This window comes from Lethenteron reissneri, chromosome 27, assembly GCF_015708825.2.
Source record: "Lethenteron reissneri isolate LAM-NWPU_2019-01 chromosome 27, ASM1570882v1, whole genome shotgun sequence".
Classification (NCBI taxonomy): domain Eukaryota; kingdom Metazoa; phylum Chordata; class Hyperoartia; order Petromyzontiformes; family Petromyzontidae; genus Lethenteron; species Lethenteron reissneri.
The window spans coordinates 12,201,881-12,225,810 of NC_083805.1; the positions used below are offsets into that span (position 1 = coordinate 12,201,881).

At 40.8% G+C, this 23,930-nt stretch overlaps 1 protein-coding gene and 1 long non-coding RNA gene across 2 annotated transcripts in view; one reads left to right on the top strand and one right to left on the bottom strand.

The window, feature by feature from the left end:
- LOC133348225 (uncharacterized) overlaps positions 1-13,756 on the bottom strand; it is a 70,235-nt gene extending 56,479 nt beyond the window's left edge. The window contains exon 1 of the long non-coding RNA XR_009755790.1: positions 13,625-13,756. This is a non-coding gene — a long non-coding RNA (uncharacterized LOC133348225). The remainder of the gene's footprint in view (positions 1-13,624) is intronic.
- Positions 1-23,930, top strand: part of LOC133348562 (transmembrane protein 132E-like) — a 534,471-nt gene that overhangs the window by 134,476 nt on the left and 376,065 nt on the right. The window lies entirely within an intron of this gene.

Sequence of the window (23,930 nt, forward strand, 5' to 3'; positions counted from 1 at the left end):
TTTTATTATGTTTTATTTTTATTATTTTATTACTTCCCTTCTACGTGACTTTACCGAAAGAACCAAGAAGATGAATTCCTGCAGTCACGAAAGCTTTAAATCGAAATTGTTGATTAGATGTTTTGTTCACTTGACAAGGGCACTTTTGAGATGCCCAGACAGAATTGTTGTGCCACATTGTGATTTTTAATTGGATTAATGAGGTTAAATTACAAACTCTTGTTTCGTCAAGGGCGCCTAGAAATGAGTGGAATGTGTTTGAATAGAGGTTAAGTTGGTTGCATTTATTGATGATTGCTGCATATGCTGTTTCCTTTATAATAACTAGAGATGTTTACCACCCCCAGATTGATTTGTAATTGTAGTATTTTATTCTGCTGATGAAACATTTTTATAAGCATTTGCATGGAAGTAATTGATGATTTATAATTGCAAAACCTAGAATCAGTATCGCACTTAGCTGTGTTCTTTTGAGATACGTTATAAAGTGTGTGAAATTTAAATGTCATTTGTAAGCACGTGACTATGTGTCTGTCTAATATCAGGTAAGCTCTCCGTAGCTCCAGTTCGATTGTTATTAGCTTTGAAGGCAACACTAAATAACTTTTAATCGAGCAATGTTGAGTCCCTTTCAGTGTGAAATCGGTAAGCAATACTCAGCTTTCATCGACATAGATAATGTAATCGAGTCTGCCACTCATCATGTTACTCTCCGTTGATATTTTAATAGGACGCACTGATTTCTATCATATTACTGCAGCAATGCACGAAATATTACCCAATGTGTGTGAGGGTGAACGCAACTAGATGGGACTTAAAGCAGCCCAGCGAGTGAACATGTTCCTTCTCCATAATGCAGGGGTTTCTTTTTGTAAACGTTGTGGCTTTGCTCTCAAACACACCGGTGTGATGTACTCGTAACTAATTGGCATGTTCTGTTTACGTGACAAACCTTACCAATTGGCTATGTCGGGTGGTGGCGGGTTTCACGACACATTTATATATTTACGTGATCTAACCTCCGTTATGGATGATATTGGTAGCGAAAGCCTACATTTAAAATATTCATTCTTTAAGCAGTTAAAATTAGTCTCGACACATGCTATGCTAGTCCCAGTAGATCGTCAACTTAACTGTCATTTAGTTACATGAAAGCTGACATCTGGAATTTAAGAGGTAAAGGGTTCAAAGTATTTCAAATAATATGTCCCTATACTTCCAGCCATGTATTAGACCTTGATAGTAACTTCAATATGAATAACATTGTATTCAAGGTGTTGATCTACACGTGTGTATGAACAATGAGTATATATTATAAATAACCTGGAGTGACCAAAGAAACCACACGTGTACAAGGGGGAAATCAATATCGTAGAGATGGAACAGATGGAGCCCACATTTCCCTGTATCGCATTCTTGCAAGTCAGAGTATAGCAATTCCGACACCCGTGAAAAGGGAGTTTCACAAATATTTGTGTTATCAACCAACCCTTGCCTCCACAGTGCTGGATTACACTACCATGGTCCAGCATACCTCCAATCAGACTGTTAAGGCAACTGCGATTAGTGAGTATGCCATGGGTAGTTGGTGGCACATCGGTTGGCGCACTGTGCTATGAACCTAAATACGGGGCTCACAAATGGGCGAAACACACTCACGTTCAGTGGTGATCATTTTCCACCATATCTATTCACATATTAAGTTACAAAAATGAAAACAAAAACGTATTGACGTGAATTTCAGGAAAGGAAATATATTCATCTTACCTATAATTTAAATAGGTATCCATTGCAGTTTTTTTTATTGATATAGAAATGCTGTCAGGCAGGGATGGAGAAAGTACTGTATGCATACTGTGCAAAGAGGTGATAGTGTTATATTCGGATTATACGGCGTAAAAGTCAACAGCTGCGTCTTTATTGCTTTTTTTCAAATCTGTCTCCATTCTCCACCTACATTGCATGTCCTAATGTTAACAAATGCAAAGTCATTAAAATCCACATTCGATTTTATCAGGATTTATAGTGACATCACGACAAAGGCCCTATTGAGGGCATGTTGTTGCTGGATGCCTAATCTAAAGATTAACGTGGCTCAGGCTGTTTGTGCAACCTGGACACCAGCCCATAGACCATGAAGTCAGATGGGTCTTGCCCATGAAGGTGAATTCATTTTATTTTCTCGTTTGGTTACATCTGCAGTTCAGTTGTTCCCCACGTGTCACCCCTAACCTAGTTTTTCTTTTTAACGGTGTGCATTCATACTGGAACGTGGTCAGTTTAACGAAAAATAGGGTTTTGGGAAGAGTAAGTGTAATGTGTTGTACATCAAAATATAATCGTCACAAAACCTGGCTGGGTGGTTGAGGGGGGTAACATCATGTTAAAGCATTAAGTTGGCACTACGGAGATCCTGATCTGAAATCTGGGCTGCCACATGTAATTAGACTTGAGGTTAACACGTAGGCTTTCGCGACCAATATTATTCATAATCAACGTGTTTGGGTTTAGATCGCGTTATTTATAAATGTGTCGTAACCCTCCACCACCCGACACGGCCAATCAGTAAAAAAGTGTCACGTTGACAAAAGATAATTAGTTCACTGCTTTAGCCCACCGGTGTGTTGAAGCGTGAAACCACAACATTTACAATTTGAGTACGACGTTTCGCTGGTAATTGCATCCAGCATCATCGGGCAATTCGCCAGAATTACCAGCGAAACGTCGTACTCAAATTGTAAATGTTGTGGTTTCACGCTTCAACACACCGGTGGGCTAAAGCAGTGAACTAATTGTCTTTTGTCAACGTGACACTTTTTTACTGATTGGCCGTGTCGGGTGGTGGAGGGTTACGACACATTTATAAATAACGCGATCTAAACCCAAAAACGTTGATTATTAAATTAGACTTGAGTTTGCAAGGCCAGTGAGTTGATCGTATCAACCTGGGCCATCAGTGTACTTCAAAACTTCCACACAAATTTATCGTATTTAATGTTTCACCTCAGCACAGGAAAACAAAGCAATGCAGAATAAAATTCATCCCGTACAATATTGAGTAATTTAAAATGTATGATGGAATCATTGTGAATGAGGCAGCTTCATTTTCTCTTGATAATGAATAAACAATGCGTATTGTGTAAGCGTGCACATGCAATTGCACTAATAAATTATCACAATGACCAGCGCTTTTGAATGATGTCAGACAGCCACTGCAGGGCAGACCACACGGCCTGTTAATGTGTTGTAATGTTGCAGGTTCTCTGCCTCCACGATTAGCACTATCAAGCACACTGGCTCTGTGGCCAGCATACCAAACACTTGGTTATCCACCTCCCCATACTTATGTGGCAATTAGAGGGTTGACTTTTTAAAGACGAATACAAGAAAGGTGTGTGAAAAAGACACTGACTTACTCAGTTTGGACCAATTATACGGTACACAGCACATGCTTGCCTGCCTAGCCTAACACTATGTCAATCCAACCCCTTGGGACAGCATTCCGAATACAAAGTCTGTGGCCTAATTAGGGCAGTAGGGAAAAGTTTGAATCTATATATATAAAATCGTTCATGTCTGTCTGTGTGTGTGTGTGTGTGTATTTCGGCCCATACGCACTTTCATTGGACGGCGGTTGCCCCTGGCAACGGCTAGCCACGCCTTCGCCGCTTTCATTGGACCTGGCAACGGCTAGCCACGCCTTCGCCAAGGGCTGCAGTTTCATTGGACGGCGGTTGCCCCTGCCAACGGCTAGCCACGCCTTCGCCACTTTCATAAGCTCCGTATTTAATTAAATAATAGCCATTACACAGTATTGTTGGAGCGCTAGGGGGGGGGGGAAGGAACGCCACCCGTACCCTGCCTCTTCCAAGCCGACAATTTTAGGCGAGGCCGCAGGCTTTGCACGCTACTAGGCCTCGACACCCACCACGCCACTCTGAGGTAAATTCATCAAAGTTTTTCCTACTCTTCACTACACCCCCACCACAATGTGTGCTATTAATATTACTTTTAAACCCAACGCGCCAACAATCGATTACTTTAATGTTCACTGTACAAATACTCATTAAGCTGGGTGAGCGTACTGCCAGTCTATCATGTACACTGTAGCCTGCTTATTAAGCTCGGTGAGCGTACTGCCACTCTATCATGTACACTCTAGCCTGCTTATGAAGCTGACTGCGTGTACTGGCAGTCTATAATGTGGACTGTAGCCTGGTTATTATAATCGATTCTTTATATGTTCTTTGTACAAACAGTCATTAAGCTGCTTGAGCGACCCCAGTTCGATTCCAACTCACGCCCACCACCGCTGACGATTATTTGAAACGGACCTGGCCCTCCCCTAGGTCCACTCAGCCTCAAAAGCGTAACTGCTGCCGTGTGTGAACATCGTCACTGGGGAGACAAAGGCGGCGGGGCATCGTGGATCCAAGTCCCGGGCGAAGCCGGGTCATGTGTATGTGTGTTTGTGTTTATGTGTATGTCTGTGTGTCTCTATGTATGTGTGTATGTATGTGTATGTATGTGTTTGTGTGTATGTGTGTGTGTATGTATGTGGGTTTTTTTTATGTCTTTATGTGTATGTCTGCGTGTCTCTATGTATGTGTGTATGTACGTGTGTGCATGTGTTTGTGTGTATGTATGTGTGTGTCTATGTATGTGTGTGTATGTGTTTTTGTGTATGTATGTGTGTTATGTGTCTGTCTGTGTCTGCATGTATGTGTGTGTGTATTGTGTATGTTTGTGTGCATGTATGTGTATGTGTTTGTGTGTATGTGTATGTCTGTGTGTATGTATGTGTGTGTATGTGTGTGTATGTGTTTGTGTGTATGTGTGTGTATGTGTTTGTATGTGTTTGTGTGTTTACGCTCGCATTACACAAATGTGTTGCTGGTCTAAGGCGTTCCTCGCACAGCATTGCCGCTTTATTTTTTCAGTCGTTTACTGCCTTACGCACCCTGAAAGTCGTGTGTGTCTGCAGCAAGCGCGTGTATGTGTACCTATGGACGCGCGCGCGTGTGTTGTGTAGGGGGAACGGTAGTGTAGTGCTTAGCGTGCTGTCTGTGTCTGTGTGTGTGTGTCTGTCTGTGTGTGTCTGCGTGTGTCTGTGTGTGTGTCTGTGTGTGTGCGTGTGTGGTGTGTGGGGAGCGGTAGTGTAGTGCTTAGCGTGCTGTCTGTGTGTCTGTGTGTGTGTGTGTCTGTCTGTGTCTGTCTGTGTGTGTCTGCGTGTGTCTGTGTGTGTGTCTGTGCGTGTGTGGTGTGTGAGGAGCGGTGGGTGTAGTGCTTAACGCTACGCTGCGCTACCAACCCGGCGAACCGAGTTCGATTCCCGCTCACGGCCACCACCGGTGACGATTATTTGAACCTCCCCTAGGTCGACTCAGCCTCAAACGAGTAACTGGTGTTGCGTATTAACATCGGCACTGGGGAGACAAAGGCGGCCGGGCGTGGTAGATCCAAGTCCCGGGCGAAGCCGGGTCATGTGTATGTGTGTATGTGTTTATGTGTATGTCTGTGTGTCTGTATGCATGTGTGTATGTATGTGTGTGCATGTGTTTGTGTGTATGTATGTGTGTGTGTATGTATGTGGGTTTTTTTGTATGTGTTTATGTGTATGTCTGCGTGCCTGTATATATGTGTGTATGTACGTCTGTGGATGTGTATGTGTGTGTCTATGTATGTGTGTGTATGTGTTTCTGTGTTTGTATGTGTGTGTATGTATGTGTGTTATGTGTCTGTCTGTGTGTCTGCATGTATGTGTGTGTGTATTGTGTATGTGTTCGTGTGTGTTTGTGTGTTTACGCTCGCATTACACAAATGTGTAATGCGGGTCTAAGGCGTTCCTTACACAGCATTGCCGCTTTATTATTTCAGTCGTTTACTGCCGTACGCACCCTGAAAGTCGTGTGTGTCTGCAGCAAGCGCGTGTATGTGTACCTATGGACGCGCGCGCGTGTGTTGTGTAGGGGGAACGGTAGTGTAGTGCTTAGCGTGCTGCCTGTGTCTGTGTGTGTGTGTCTGTGTGTGTGTCTGTGTGTGTGTCTGTGTGTGTGCGTGTGTGGTGTGTGAGGAGCGGTGGGTGTAGTGCTTAACGCTACGCTGCGCTACCAACACGGCAAACCCAGTTCGATTCCCGCTCACGGCCACCACCGGTGACGATTATTTGAACCTCCCCTAGGTCGACTCTGCCTCAAACGAGTAACTGCTGTAGCGTATTAACATCGCCACTGGGGAGACAAAGGCGGCCGGCCGTGGTAGATACAAGTCCCGGGCGAAGCCGGGTAGTACAGCTAGTATATATATATTTTGAGCAGTAACGTTGTGTAGGTGTCAGACTTTCAGCAATGGACAGGAGGTCGGGTGCTTCCAGGAAGGGAGCCTTTGAGTGAAACTGCATGCACAGTATGGTGGTTTGGAAATGCTAATGGACATAATAATAATTGGCAGATTCAGTAAACATTTTAACAAGCCTGATTGCCGGAAATAATTGGCAGTGAAGCACAGACTCTGGGTAATTCTTCATTAAGCAGTACATGGACAAAACACTGTGAAGGGAACCTTGATTTTTCTGTTAATTTAATTTAGGTCATATGTGAAGCATATTATATGCTGTAAAGGAAACAAAGCCACTGGCAGTGCTATAATCCAATGCAATTTGTTTCATACTCATGAATGTCTAATTGTGCAGATACTGCAGATGCGTCGCATTCATCAATAGTGTGGCTCCATGTAAACAGCCCTGTGTCCCTGTATTAACTTCTGCCTCAGGCCATGCATTTCTTTTTAAACAGCATGTAGAGGGTGCGAGCAAAAAATATATGCACAGGAAGATGACTGCACAGCAAAAATGTGGTAGGTAATCTAGCTTAAAAATAATTTTCTACTCTGAAAAAAAAAGATTCAGGATTAGTGCAAGGATTTTGCACTCTTCCTGCATGCAATTTTAATATGGCTGGTGTCGCTTATGTAAACTTGATGCTGCTCCGCAGAATTAGTGATTTACCTGTTCAGGCCTCCAGCTATACTTCATCCTCCAAAATGTGGAAGCATAGGGATATTTTTTTTAAATAAATAACATTTAGTGTACATGCGATGGAGTGGAACGGTGGTGCTGTGGTCGGACAGAATGAGTCTGTCTATTGATGTACACAGGACACTTGTTCGTGCACTGCACTTTAAACCTAACTCAGTTGGATTCCAGGCTGTGGCTAGCATCAGCAGAGAGCGGTATTTCATCCAGGTTTGAGCCTCCTCTTCATCAAACCCATACTAACCATTGTGGAGAAGTAGGATAAAATCACCCCCATAACAGAAATGCTGTGGGGAGGCCTTTAATTACCAGTGAACTGTAGATTATTTATATTAATACAGATGATTGCAACAGTTCAAATATTTTTTTTAGTAATGCAAGCTTGTAGAAAACAAAGTCTACGTTTAGTCTACTTGTTTAATGTTTCTGGAAATAGGGCACATAGACAAGCAAGTGGGAATATTATTGCAGACCCATTTACCTCTCAACATTCATGTACTATGAGAGTTCAGGGTACAAGCAGTGTTTCATGGAGCAATAAAACTTAATGTAAGAATAGAGGGATGCGGGAAAATGCATTTATTGAAAGGGTGGCATAGTTGGGAGCACAGGGGGTCGCACCTGCATATCATTGTAGTCAGTTAACCCATAACACCCGGGTCTGTCCCGTGACATCCTGCCTTAGAACCTTCGACGTTACCCGTGACCTCAAAATGCATCTATCCTGGCATAAGCATCGTCGTAACGTCAGCATCCCTTTGTGGGACATATCTAGTCAATGTTGCAGTTTTTTTCTTATTTTATTAAAAAGTAAAAAGAGCAATTGGAGAAATGTAATGATGAGTGTGCAAGCAATTATTGTTTCTGAAAAATACTACATAATATTGCCCGTAATTTTACACGTGTAAATGTCGCCTTCCTTTGTACCACAGTTTGCTTTCCCCATTCGGTTGGATCTGGCTTGGTCTGGCTGGGTTTGGATTTCCATTAAGGTTTTTCTTTGAGCTTTAATGACCATCATATTTTATGTGTGTAGCACCTCTGCTAACTGAGGAATAAGTGCTCCCTAATTTTCTGAATTTCGAACTGGCTTCATTACACTTTTGTTCATAAATTTCCAGAGCGAGGATTTAATTTGCTGCCAATTCAAGACCAACCTTCTCACCTTTTCCCTTCAAAATTATGATCTTGTTATGGGACATTGGCCTGGAACTCACTATATCTGTTTCTAAACATTACGTTTTCATTAATTATTGTGACATCTATATAAACTACTATTTAACTTAATTAATAGTTCTGTCGGGATTTTTTTCCCTCTACATTTCAGAGCAATGAATGTCAATGTTTTGCCAAATCTATTCACATTTCATATTTTTTCTTGACTATTTTTTTATACTTTAAAGCCGATTGCGAATAAGGTTAATATTGTACACGTTTTATGTTTTATAATTCTTGTAACAACAGTGCCTACTTAAATATGTGGGGAGTTATATCGTACTCTACAGCATGTATTTTTTTTACTTTTACGAACTTAAATAGCTGCCTACCGATTATTAATTTATAGTGTTGTATGTGATTGTATGTCCATGTGTCCTATACATTTACAATTGGTCAATTTAGTTTTATGTATAAAATGTCCCACGTATAAAATACTATTCTGTTAACTTTATCAACAACAATAATAAACTGCTGATAAACAGTGTGAACAGTTAATTGAATATGGTGTTGTACTGACTTAAAGCTTTCGTGACTGCAGGAATTCATATTCATGGGTCTTTCGGTAAAGTCACGTAGAAAGGTTCAAAGAAAATAACAAAAAAGAACAAAAACTACGACATTTCGATCGCAACACAAGCAATAGCCACCTCCGCAGCTTTGTCGTCGTGGAGGTAGCTCTCAGATCTTACATTTACATGCAAATGTATCACTTTAATATCACTAGCCCCGCCCACTCAATCATTGGAAGGACGTTATTAACTGGTTTAAGTCATAACTGGCTGTGATGTCTCCATCCTACCTTCCGATGTTAGTAGTTATCTTCGACTCCTGGTTTTACATGAACAGGTTAAATGTCTTCACATTGACAGGTTAAATGTCTCACTAACACAGCCACCGTTGCTCGTTTTCCTCGATGTGGCGGCTACTCTGCGATCTTACATTGACATGCTAATCTCTCACAATACAATGGCCACCTCTGCAGCTTCGTCGTCGTGGAGGTAGCTCTCCGATCTTACATTGACATGCAAATGTCTCACTTTAACATCACTAGCCCCGCCCACTTCGCTTATGACCCTTGGGCTACACCCATTTCATACCTTTAAAACATCCTGCCTCAGCAGCTTTCCCGCTATTTTTTTCTCCTGATGACGATTTCTTGTGTTGTGATCGAAACGTCGTAGTTTGTTGTTATTCTTTGTTATTTTATTTGAACCTATCTACGTGACTTTACCGAAAGACCCAAGAATATGGTGTTGTAATGTATGGCAATGTCATTATAGAAACCATATAGGCATAATGATAATATAATTAAGATGTCTCCATTATTCGTGTAGTTATCTCCGGTTTGTCCTCTCTCATTCGCTGGATAATAATTTTAAGATAACCCCGAGTAAAATAGAATGAATGTGCTGCTCGACGTATAAGAGAACCACAGATAATCGAAAGAAATAGGTCCACAGACAATAGGAATTTTCACGAACCCTTTATCCACTTTGGATAACAGGAGTCACACAGGTAATAAGGGAACAATTAAGAGTCTGAGGTATAACAAAATATATCTTGAAGTTAGGGAATACTAGAAGTTCATACTGTTGATAAATATGATAATAATATGTAGATAGTTTATAATCATTACCAATATGCTTCGAGCATCATAATGCTTTAATTTAGAATTGTTATTTCAACGTGCTGAAAAAAAAGTAGTCTTGACGTTGATCAAAAGAGGCCCTTCTCTTTTAATTACACGCAGCGAAACCTGAGTTTCAAATTAGATTCTCAACAGTGACAGGGTAGTGTGAGCCACTCAATCACTTCCTGAAATAATATAAAAATGTCAAGATTGTATTAAACAAATTGCCACGAAGTTGAAATACCAAGGTTCATTAAAATGTATCAATAAATCTATTTAAAACAACATGGGTGTTGTTTTTTCAGTTGTTTAGACAAATTAAACATGTGCTTGCTAATTTATTTATGAGTGAAAATATGCAAAGCTATTACCTGCTAACGCAGGCAATCTGCACCCTTTGTTATGAATAGCTGTTGGAGCTTAAATCATTAGTTCACTTTGTGATGGCTTTCCATTATTCATGCCTCAATTTATTTTGATTTCATAATAGTTTGAATCAATTATTGATGTATTTAATTATTCTTTTACAGCACGTAAAAAAAGTTAAATAGTGCTCAAATGGCACTTTTGATGATTACCGTGGGTGTTTTTCATCATGTAAATGCCAAAATTTTTTTATCATGCTATTTAACAATAGTTGACTAAGAATGTGTTTTTTTAGGGATTACAAAGACAAGTTTGTCTTTTTACCACATATACATGATAATAGTCATCAAACATGACCTACTAAAGAGGTGTGTGGTTTGTGCACTTCATAGGGAGCACATTTGATTGTGTTTTAATACATTCAATAATTCAAATGTTTGTTTTTAATGGATATGCTTCAGTGCATTGCCAAGCAGATCATATGCTCTACCATGATGTGAAATACTCAGCAATATCGGTCTCATGGGACTCAATAATTCGTGTCGGATTCTATGCAAATAAATTACCAACAAAATGGATCCAATCAGTATTTTCTTGGATACTTTCAGATCCTGGTGCAGCATATCATAAGCCAATGTGTATCTATTCGGTAAAGTCACGTAGGTAAAAAATGAAATGAAAATTAATAAAAATAAAATAATAATAAAAATCACGACGTTTAGGAGGCAACACAAGTCTCTGTCATCAGGTGGGACCGTCACAGCCAGATTTGCTGTATCAAGTGAGGCAGGGATTCCAAGATGCAAGTTCTTAAATACAAGTTAAGGGGGAGGCGAGGGGGGGAGCTTATCAGAATGTGGTAGCCAATTTATGGAACATATCGGGAGGGGGGGGGGGCTAAAAGAGAGCACGAGGTGCACGAGGTGCATGTAGACAAGGACGTGTTTGTGCGCAAGTCCCTGTTGGTGCGCATGATAGAAGAGAACGAAAATGCCCATGTTGTTTATACCAGTGTTGGCTGACAATAAAGAGAGTACTGTTAAACGCTGGGGATGTTAACACTCGGTAAAGTAAAATAGTGCCTGTCAGATAAGATGGTCCAAAAATGTGTAGTTAAATCTTTTTTTGCAGGGTTAATAACATCTTTCCAATGATTACTAAGTTTGTACTCATCATAACGGTTGAAATTATGTCTGTGTTTGTATATCTGAATGGCTTCGTGTACAAACCTTTGATGGTAGCTAGAGGGTTTGCAGAGCACCTTGGTCTCGGAAAAAACAATATCATGAGAGCCCACCGCGTTGTAGCAATGATCGGCAACGGCAGAAGACTCAATTTTGCCGTGTTTCAAATCTGACTTGTGCTCGCGGACACGATCAGAGACATGACGTTTCATTTTCCCAATGTAACAATCACCACACTAACAGCCTAACGACAAAAACCAACAAGATCATCACGAGTTCGACTTCCCTAATCGAACCAACCAAACGTCACTCTCTAAAACCCTAGGCGGCTAGACCTCCCAGACTCTATGGTCTTCCCAAGATCCATACAGAAGGCACCCCGCATCGTGTCGACGATAAACTCTCCTACCTACGAACTAGCCCGTTTTCTATCAGATACGGTGCTTCCCTTCACAGGCAAGACCTCTTCGGCAATACTCAACTCAACCCAATTAGTCTCTATGGTTAAGGACATGGTACTATCTCCTGATGATATCCTCGTCAGTTTTGATGTAGTATCTCTGTTTACCAAAGTTCCAGTGCCTGACACCCTAACAATAATTGAAGACTTGGTCCAACATGGATTGAATTCGGATGTACCTGTGCTGGTTAGGCATTGCCTCACCAACACTTATTTTACCTGGAATTGCACCTTCTACAAACAGAATGAGGGTACCCCTATAGGCTCCCCCTTGTCATCAGTGATAGCCAACATGTTCATGGAAAAGTTTGAATAAGACGCCATCCAGACATCCACCCTGCGTCCTTCCCTGTGGAAGAGGTATGTGGATGACACATACATCATTTGGCCACATGGCCTCCCAGCATTGAACCACTTCTTGGACCACATCAATTCCAGACATATTCACCATGAAAGTGGAGAAAGATGGCAAACTACCATTCTTAGATATTCTGTTTGAGAGGAGACCTGATGGATCTTTGGGACATTCTGTCTACAGGAAAGCTACCCACACAGATTCCTACTTGAAACCAGATTCCCACCACCACCCATCTCAAAAGAATTCTCTCATCAAAATGCTATACCACAGAGCTCATGGCATTTCTGACCAATACCACCTGGCCAGTGAATTAAGACATGTACATCGGGCCCTCAGGATGAACGGATACTCTGACTGCACCATCCGCCAAGCTGTTTCTCCCACCATACAGAAACAGCCACTTGAAACTCCGATCAAAACTATCACGTTGCCATACATAGCAGGCGTGACCATAAAGATCTCCAAAATTCTAAACAAACATAAGATCCAAGTCCGATTCAGTACAGTACCTAAAATCTGTGATCTAATTCCATCTGTGAAGGATGTCATCCCTGACTTGCAATACCCTGGAGTCTATGAACTGAGTTGCAGCTGTGGTGATTGTTACATTGGGGAAACAAAACGTCATGTCTCTGATCGTGTTCGCGAGCACAAGTCAGATTTGAAACATGGCAAAATTGAGTCTTCCGCCGTTGCCGATCATTGCTACAACGCGGTGGGCTCTCATGATATTATTTTTTCCGAGACCAAGGTGCTCTGCAAACCCTCTGGCTACCATCAAAGGTTTGTACACGAAGCCATTCAGATATACAAACACAGACATAATTTCAACCGTGATGATGTGTACAAATTTAGTAATCATTGGGAAGATGTTATTAACCCTGCAAAAAAGATTTAACTACACATTTTAGACCATCTTATCTGACAGGCACTATTTTACTTTACTGAGTGTTAACATCCCCAGCGTTTAACAGTACTCTCTTTATTGTCAGCCGACACTGGTATAAACAACATGGGCATTTTCGTTCTCTTCTATCATGTGCACCAACAGGTACTTTTGCACAGGCATGTCCACGTACACGTGCACCTCGTGCTCTCTATGAAAGGTTACGTACACGTGCACCTCGTGCTCTCTACGAAAGGTTACGTTCCTGAAACCCGTTTGTAAGTCGATTTGTGCATATCTCGGAAGTTAATATTTAATTGTACATACGCTCACTGTTATAGTTTAAAAAAAGGGAAGCATTGTTAAACTCATAAATAAGAAGACATTGTATAGATTTGCATGTAATACTGTAATAAATACGATGTTGTAAATAAAACATTACATGAAGTAAAGTGAAAAGAAAGAAAAATCTGTATTATTTTCACTTACCTTAAAGTCCTTATGTACTTGTCAGAAGGGGCATTTAACGTGGGATTCTGAGACTGATTACATCTCGCAGAGGTTCGCTCCGCCGAAAAAATAGTCCCGCGGTTCTGTTTGTAAACATAAACGAACGTTTAAGTCGGTTGGTTAAAATACTGACAATTTATGGCAGTTCGTTCGTAATTGTGGATGTTCGTAAGTCGGATGTTCGTATCTTGGGGACTGTCTGTATATTTATTCTATTCGGACGTTAGATAAAACTGACTTGTAGAGACAGCGTGAGGCATGTGGGTGTGTGTTTTGATGTGTTGTGAAACTAGCTTGACGAATTCAGTGTCCAGTTTTCTCTTGTCATGTTTACACTTCAACAAGCACTCCGGTTCAGTAATCTAAGTTCAAACTAGCCTCTGAGGGTAATATTTCTCAGAATTTCAATTGGCTCCTCTATCTATTAAATTCTACCCACAGCTCTTTAATTGGCCTGAAAGAGTGCATATTAGCTGTGGCATTTGCAGTGAGAGAGGCGTAAGGGAGCTTGGCTCTAACACAATGATTTTTATCTTCCCCTTCTTGTGCCAAGTCAGTGAGGGCTTGTTTTTCTGGAGCATATGCCCCTTCGGTCTTGAACAAATTGTAATATATAAATGTTGGGTCTTTTATGCTCATGAATGTAGATTGTGTAGCTAGCAGTTCGCTGAGCCCTTAAGCATTTAGAAATATGGATTGTTTGCACTAAATTTACTTCATATTTTCCATATTTCCTCCCCATACATTTCTTCATACATACAATGTGCGCACAAATGCGTATGCACACCAGCACGTGAACATTCAATCACACAAGTAAAATGTAGAGCAATGAATTGCTCAAGGATAATTAAGGATTCGTTAAAGCCATGTGAAATGTTAATGTCTGGGAAGTGATAAAAAATGGAAAGGTGCAAGCCTGCAATGACTTGACCACCATTGCTGACAGAAGGACCTCCTCCAATGGGAGCTCTAAAGAATCCCTTTAGGGAGCGTTTGGCCTACTCTTCCTCATTGAATGAATGTCATGGTGTTTAGAAATGTTTCATGCTGTAAGTCATGCCTATTTTGGCTTGATTTTACAAAAAAATATTAATCTTGGTATCAAAACAATTCTGAGAATGTTGCTACTTCAACAATACATTTCATTCATCTACATTTCAATACGATAGGTTTAAAATAACAACTTTTGTCTCATGATATTAAAGGTACTGTATGTTTTATAAAAACTATAAAAATAAATATTTGCTCCAGAAATTGTATTTAACCCCCATTGCATGTCATTGCTCTTACATTGTCCACACTCTAAATCACATGAATGAAGGAATTTTTTTTAGCAGCTTATCAAGCTGTATCAATATTGTAGCTTTCATGAAAAGTGCCCTATTGTGGTTGAGCATATTATAGTGTTATCCAAACAGATTGGTATTCTATGAAAGTGTATTGTATTAGTCGAGAAATACTTAGAGGATAAACTGTGGGACATAGTGCCACACGTTCTGATACAATGAGCAAAGTAATAGCAACACTCAGTCTTGGTGCAATGTAAAAACTGTGACAAGGCTCACGGCAGACCCATCATATTCACAACAATTATACGTTGGCTTAATTGTTTCGCACCTACTGCCTTCTTTTTGATGAAGAGCGTATAGACTCATACCTTGAAACGAGTCAGGCAACAGTGTTCTGTGTTGACACATTCGAAAAAAAATAGAAATAATTTTTAATAGCCTATAGCTTGGAAAGAAATGTGTTATTATAATTTAATGTGTTATTATTTTTATCGTTGGTGAAATGTATGGTGGGAAGTCTGCATGCTAGTGAATTTCCCTGGCATCAACTCTACTGTAACATGTGAATGGTTGGCATTAGTAAGTGTTTTCTTTGCCAATTTCCAAGGGCAGGAATAGCACCAACATGTGCTCATGCATTGAGTGGGAATGGCTTTTGCATAAAGTTTCTACTGAAAAATCCCAAAGCTGAATTCTAAACCATTAATGTATTGTAGATGTATCATTGCTATAAATTATGTGTTTGTTAGAATACTACCCATAGACTTTCATGATTTAATCTCATAAGAAAAATAATGCAGTGTAGAAAAAAATCTGACTATTAAATTCAATAATTGTTGGCATTTTCTGGGGTTTTCTCACTGCTTTGCGAAAACTGAAAGGAAACGTGAGGCATTGTGAGTAGCTCATGTAGATATTTCAATGTCCTGGCTTCATAAGGCCTCCACATTTACTTTGAAAACCATATGCAATGTTTTTATAAAATACATTGATATTATATGTTTTATCACCATGATAGCTTGCTGCTTTCATTCATTCTAACAATTTACGCAGCTATAGTTATTTAAAAAGGCATGTGGCACAATAACAATTGCCTCTATTGACTAAAAGCAAATACATACGTGTATTCGAATTTGCAGTATACTCAATGTGTGTCAGAGGCCCAGACGAGATTGTAATGGGCTAATGACTATTAAATATTTTATAAATACACAGCATCATCCAGGATACATTTTTGTGACAGATTATATCATATTATGTCATATTGAACATTACAATAAGTTAACGCCTTATGAAAATGAATGGCTGTCATGAGCAATTTTTAAATACTCATATAAGACTGGCCTCATTATCGGTTTCATATATTTGATTGACACATGTGAGCATATTACGACTCACCATTCATTACAGCCATGCTTTTGTGTACAGTCAGTGAAAGACTAACTAAATAGTTTTCGCACAATCAGCAGTAGTTGCTCTAGCAATTCGCTGTCTGGGCTTTTCAGCATGTCATTTAGAACATTACATTAGTGTTAAAGTTGCAATAAAAAAAGGGGAATTCTTCATTTAATATTGCTTCATTAACATTTCAAAAGGTCATTTACATATTTGGACAATTTAATTTGCTACGTGATTGTAGGTCTGCTGACATTGCATGAAGACAACAGCTCCATGGTTAAAGATTAGTCAGTAACACACTAAAGCAAATATATTACATTTTCATCTAAATTAGTTTTTCTATTGGCCACAGAAATATTATAATACTACATTTTATCATACTACTAACGGGAAGTACCCGGCATTGCCCGGGTCTTAAAAATATTTCAAAACTACTCTTAAAAATCTAACAGGAGTGCGTACTGACTGTGGTGGTACCTGCTATGATTACAGCAGTATATGCTGACTCTATAGCAATATTTATGGACTTTTATAGCACAAAGTACTCACCTGACAGAGTGGCGTGGTGAGGCCTAGTCCCGTGCAGAGCCTCCGGCCTCACCTAGATTGTCCAGCTGGCCGAGGTGGCACCTTGGCAGGCTGGGGCTGGGCTGCTACCCCTGACTCCCCCCCCCCAGTCACGATCTCCCCGGCCACTCTATCGGGGTGGAGGGGGGGGGCATCACACAGTGAAGAATTAACGTCAGCGTTTAGTGTATTTTTAAAGCATTTTTAACGCGAAAGAAAATGTCCCCCTCACTCCCACCGAATGCGTGCGACTTGGCATGGGCTGCCCCCCCCCACCAAAGGCGCGTGAGTGGGTATGGTCGTGTACGCGTCATAAATACATAAATAAAAGGGAAGCGCACAAAAATCGCACAAAATCGCTAATTACACTAATTTTAAGTTGACGGATGTGAAAAAGGAATAACGCTTGCTCACCGTGGGGCTTACGGCGTGGTACCTAGATATATATTTTTTTTACGTATAACCCACCGTTGGGGAGCAAATCCTTCGCAAGTGCGAGGACACACACAAACCCACAAACAAACCCACAAACAGACATTTTTTTACTTTTATATATATAGATAGATGCTGAACTAAATTAACTCAATTTCACATCATAGCCTTTAATGCCAGTTTGTTTGCTGTACCGTATGCCTTTGTATACTCACCTATACCAGAGCTAATATATTAGTTTGCCTTTTGCTACTTTAGCAAACTTAAATGTCAAAAATAATCATTCTCAATGTTATACCATCATTTTAGCAAGTATAGGTGCACTACAAAATAAATACAAATGTAGTCTAAACAAGGGATGGGGCAGTGGTACAGTGGTGCGTGTCCTGTGTAAGGAGTTCCTGCCACCTGGATACCACACTCTCTGCCCCCATTTAAACCGAACATGGTTTAAATGGCCACACACTGCATGGGGGAAGCCATCATCTGGCAACGGATTGACAACGATTTGTAGATTTATGAGTTTATTGCATACGATTATTATAATTATAGACTTGGAATTTTAAAGTGACCATTTCTCAAATCGGAAACGGGGTGGCACTCATCACTCTCGGTGGCCCTCAGGCAGTATGGAAATGATGTATTCCCTTGATATCTCGAAATATCATCTGCTATGTGGACCACTTGCCTGTAATTGCAGATTTCTGATTGTTCATCAAATGCCCTCACCGCAGCATCACCCATATGTATCTAAATATGCAAAGCAAACTTAAACATTGTTTACTCGTGCCTAATAGTGTTTCAAAGTGGCTTGATTAATGTTCCCAAAACAATAAATGCACACTCGCGGGGAGTGTTACAGCATTTTACACATTTAACAAATAATTAATAATTAATCACTTCAATTAATTTGCTAACACTTTTTGGGTATAACATTGTAAAAAAAACATCGCATCCGAAAGTAGAAATATAAAATGACAAATTATCTATTGGGCTTTGTTAGATGTGATGTTTTTGCCTTTTTAATTACAGCTTATAATTAAATTGTCATAGCTCTTACTTTAAATGTAAATACTTGTATTGAAATAAGGTCATTTTGTAAGTACACTAAATGTATGTGTGTGCACTTTGTAGAACATTTTTGTGCTTTGCGTAAGTGTTTTACAAAGTTCCATCAGTCTGTACAATGTGGAGGAGATATGCTGAACACTGAATCATGCCTCCACAAGTTCAGAATCGGAATCTTTAATTATACGGGAGGAATCCGATTACCTATGAAGCTCTTTTTTTACAGATGTCCAGTAGGTGTAGGTCAGAATTTTACAACAAACGATACAAAAAACACGATATGAGTGCAAAGTATAGGACAAGTAGGCAAATCACTTTTTTATATACGTAAAAATTAAACTATTTTTATTTTATTTTACCAGGTAAAGCCCACTGAGTTTTTAGCTTATTTTTCAGAAACGACCTGGCCACAAATCATGGCGAAGTGGCATATCATGTGTAGATTTATAGCAGCCAATAATCTAAATAATTTAAGGTACTGAACATACTTTCCAAATATGCAGAGGGAGTTGCATCAGCCATGAAGTGTGAACAAAGCTATGTTTCTCCCATACAAGCAAAGCACAAATCCCCCATAGACTTTAAACAGCAGGATGGGGCAGGTGCTGTTAGCGAGCACCTAGTAAGGCTGGCACAGTACATGGAAAGGTAGTGTTGTCATGACCACCAACACGCATCAGCACTGCCTTCTCAGTGCTGATGTTTAATCACTGTACCAGATACTGCCTTGAGGTTGAGTTGACATAAGGGAGGCCCAGAATTGGTTCAGATATCACCTGCCACTATTGTTAGCCATGACCAGGAATCAAACTTAATTCAGCAAGTTCACAGCACAGATGGCAAACCACGGTGCCACTACTCCCCATTATACAACTTGAATCGCAGGCACACCACTAATGTGTGGTATCGTTGTCATGGAGCTGGTGCAGGCTAGGTACACATTGAGGCAACATTAAGTCTTGAAGGTTCGCTGGCCAATGACCACGGGACAGACCTAGGTGCCATCGGTTAGGGACCATCCAAAGGGGGGGGGGGGGGGGGGTGAAACCTCGATAATAATTTGTCTACATTGGCCTTCAAATGAGTTCGATAGTTTGGTGGTGGACTATCTGTTTGCTTAAACACGTTAATATTATTAATCCTTGATCGTTTTTCCGTGGATTAAATATCGGCCGTTCCATAGGATTCGGGGGGGGGGGGTGGGGGGGTGCGTCAAGCGTACGTATGCAGGTGGGGTAAAAAGTACGCGTGCATACAGGGAGGGGGGGGTCACGTTTTGACAGATTTTTGCGTACGTACTAAATGGATGGCCCCTTAACTGACCGAGATGACGGGCAGAAACACCACTTGAGCTCTCCAATGTGCTAACTTTCTGCGTTTTAGCTGCCTACTGCCCTGCTCATTGACGTGAATGTCACTCCTCCACCCTCTGTTGTTGCTCTAGGGCGATTGCCTCCAACTACTCAGTAGAGTGCTTCACGAGCCTTCTCCACAGATGGCTGATCTTGACACCGCTGGTACCAAGTCTTCAGCAAATCCAATCAGCTCTACATCCTGTATTGCATCAGCCCATCTCTTCCCTCGCCAATGGCACGCCCATTTATTTCCAGCCAATCAACATCTGCTTGGCCATGTGGTGACTGGGCATGTGGGCTACTTGACCCAGCCAACGCAGCCTTGTCTGCTAGAGAAGCTCACTGATGAGACTCTTGTAGATCTTTCAAGTGTCTGTGAACTCCTGACACATTCCAGCCCAGTTAAACCCAGGATGGATCGTAGGCAAGCCAGACTGAATGTTTCATACCAATACAGGGCTCCACATTTCACAAGCATAGAGAAGGGAGGGCATAACTGCAGCTGAGAAGCCTTGGAGCTTCACATGCAATGATTGACCAGGTAATTTGCACACAGACTTTTTTGGCAAGCGCTATTAGCAAACACCTATGAAGGCCAGCATGGCACACGATGGGGTGGGTGGCCAGTACCTCGTCTTTGTTTCCACACTGCGCCAGATACATATTTGAGGCTGAGTCGACCTAGTGGACGCCTTGGAATGGTTCCAATAATCGTTACTGGTGTTGGCCGAGAGCGAGAATCTTACCCAGGTGGCCTGGTTCGTAGCACAGCATATTGACCACTGCACGACTGCAACTACCACTCTCCATTAGAAACACGTCCGTAAAAATCAAGACCATGATAATGAACCCATCACATTTACTGCTATTCATATCACCACAGCTCACCTTCTCCCTTCGGCAAAATCCCACAACTGTTGCATATTTGACACCTGATCTTATAATGTATGTTGCAAAGTCAACAAACTATAACCTTATAGCAGGGGCGGTTTCTTCATTAGGGCGATTGGGCGACGCACCACCAATGTCATTGAACCACAGAGTCACGCTAGCCGTCACTGTCAGCCTCTGGATATAGTCCAATCAGCGTCATGTCACGTTCTGTGGAGTACCGCCTCTTTTGGGGCAATTTAACTACGGCTGAGAATCGCCCCGAGTGGCCCCATAGACTTACATTCAAAGATGTTTTTTTTCGAACGGGGGTGCTCCAATGCATTCTCTATGGCTTCCGGGAGGGCTCGCCCTAACGTGCTTACGTCATCATACGTGCTTACGTCATCATACGTAAGCACGTTTCATCCAACAATATAATTTATCGCTACCTAGTGGAATCTTTAATAAAATAAACTTGAGTGGTTTGTTTTAATAGTGAGTATATAAACAAACAAGATGTATTGTAAGAGTCACTTTATTTTTCATTAATATTAAAGAAGTGAAGTTGCCTTTACATGCTTAAGCTGTTAATTTATTCATTGCATGGGTGGACCTTATCCTTATCAATCATCCAGACATTTGCCCCCCCTGAGAGATTTTGCAGGAGCCGCCACTGCCTTATAGGCATGGACCCCACCATGTGGAGTAGGTAACACCTCTTGGTCGGCAAACTGGGTGCTCACTTAATTGCTTGTTTTGACAGCCTGGCCACCTTTACTCTGCACATATTGTCATCCATGCAACCTCTTCTTGTCTATGACATCAAATGTCCTTTACTACATTTTGCCATCTAGCCTATCACATGAACTAACTTTTCATGGCAATGTATTCAAAGGCGAGAATCTCCCCTTCTAGTTGATGTACCATAGTAAAGGGAAGTGCTCTGACCGGTACAATGACAGACACTACTTATGCCCCAAACACCTCTCTCTCAACACTAGAGTTGACCCTTTTTTCTCTTCCTAAGTGATTTATGAAGGCCATCAATAATGCAATAGATTTCTTCATGCCCCTTTCACAACCCTCTGCATTATGCATATTTCTACCCACTTACACACCTGTGCATAACCTGTGCATTCTCATCTCCTACTGACACATATAACGCACCCCAATGTTCATTGTTTGTAAAAATGTGTCAATGTATCAGATATTGCATGACAAATTCTGACAGCATTAAAAGCATTCTGGCATGGTTGGTAAAAATTCTAACATCACAACAGACAGATTTTCCTGCAGCAGACCACGTTCTGGGAGGGGTCAGCCAAGGGAATCTTGGTTGTAAAATATCAGGCGTATTTTTATGGAATGTATCAGGACAGCAGAGAATTTGTGGGAAGTGGGTCATCACTTCCACTACTCAGTCACTTGATCCTTCACGCCCCCAGGCGGGAAAATACTATGATTCCACATGCAAAGTAGTGGTTCTTGAATTGTGGGGGGGCTGTGAAATTATACACCCACCCTAACTCTACCCCAGCTCCACCCTAATTGCACATTATGTCATGCTAATCGAAGACAGTGGAACACAGGTCCACAAGTGGCACAATTGCTTGTCCATGAATTGCAAATTTGTATTAATGGGACGAGATCTCTGCAAAAAAAATATATCATTCCACGAAAAAGAATGTAATGATGGCTAAACATTCTCTTTGGTTCTTTCGGTAAAGTCGCATAGATGGCAAAAAAATACTAATAAATCACGACGTTTCGATAGCAACACAAGCCATCGTCTTCAGGTGAAAAAAAATTATATACAGCAGGCGGACTGCTGAGGAGGAAACGTAGCGAGAGAGCTACTACAACCAAGGGTTATATACGTTTGTGGTGGGTACAACCTAAGGGTAAATGACTTCAACCGAGAAGATGGATTCAAAATTTTGCAATCTTTGGAAGGACGTTGATCAACCAGGTGTAGTGTTGACTGTTGTGTTGTCCGACTCTCTGAGTTGCATTACATTTCTAAGTTTGCTAAGTTTGATATCTTTTTAAAATCCTTTATATTAAGTTCACTTGCTTGCTTGATTGCGCGCTTACGACCGTGCAAATCTGTTCGGTCGTTTTTTTACCCACTTCCCGTGATCCAATCGAGCTGACATTTTGCACACAGACTCGTTGTGCGTGACAATTAATTTTCGTGAAAATTTTTTCAAAAATTTTACACTTTTTAGGAAAAAAAATTATATGTAATTAACAATTGCTTAATGGTGGCAGGCAATCATCTGACCCATAGGTGGACAGCCATCTCAAGCCAGAGGACGAGAGGACTCTAGCCGCCACGCATATAAAGGATTTATAGTGAAAAACTTTGTTTTTACTGGTTAATTTTTTCTTTTCTCTCTATCACCTTTTTCCCTCTGTAAATTTCACCCCCACCCTCTCGCCCGTTGCGACAGCTCCCCCCTCCTCGGATTAGCCGACACTCACCCCTGCCCTCTCTGCGATTACATTGACTTGCAAATTCCATCCCTAGTCCCGCCCACTTACCGTTAGGTTGTACCCAACACAAACGTATATAAGCCTTGGTTGTAGTATCTCTCTCGCTACAATTCCTCCTGAGCAGTCCGCCTGCTGTATATAAAAAAAAATCACCTGAAGACGATGGCTTGTGTTGCTATCGAAACGTCGTAATTTATTCGTTATTTTTTCTATCTACGTGACTTTACCGAAAGAACCAAAGAGCATGAATTCCTGCAGTCACGAAAGCTTTAATTCAAGATTGATGGCTAAACATGCTTAAAAAAATCATGTCTGGTCTCAATTCGTTTACCAATATCTTGCAAACTTTCTTTTACCAAACAACAATGCAAAATTTGTATTTTAAGATAGTGTACTACTCATGAATGTATTGAGTATGTATGGTTTGTACGTTATTAATGTATTTAGTATGTATGGTTTGTACATCTCTGGGATAGAGTGATTCCATGGAAAACAGGATTCAAAGAACAATGCAGGTTATGGAATCTTTTTTGTATTGCACTAACCTGCCAAGTGAGAACATTTTAGACACTATAAAAGCCCGAATGATGATTGCATTACATGTTCTAATTACCAAGTTCCGTGTCCCACGCTGAAATTATGTGAGCTTGGAATTTACCACGTATAATTATTGTAATTTATGGAAACAGGATAATAAATTGTAGTTCATCATTCAGATGAAAAAAATATGGCAAGCCAGTGAAAGGCTTTTCAGAATACTCATTTATCATGCCTTAATTCTGAAGAGACAGATGTCAAATGGTCAAA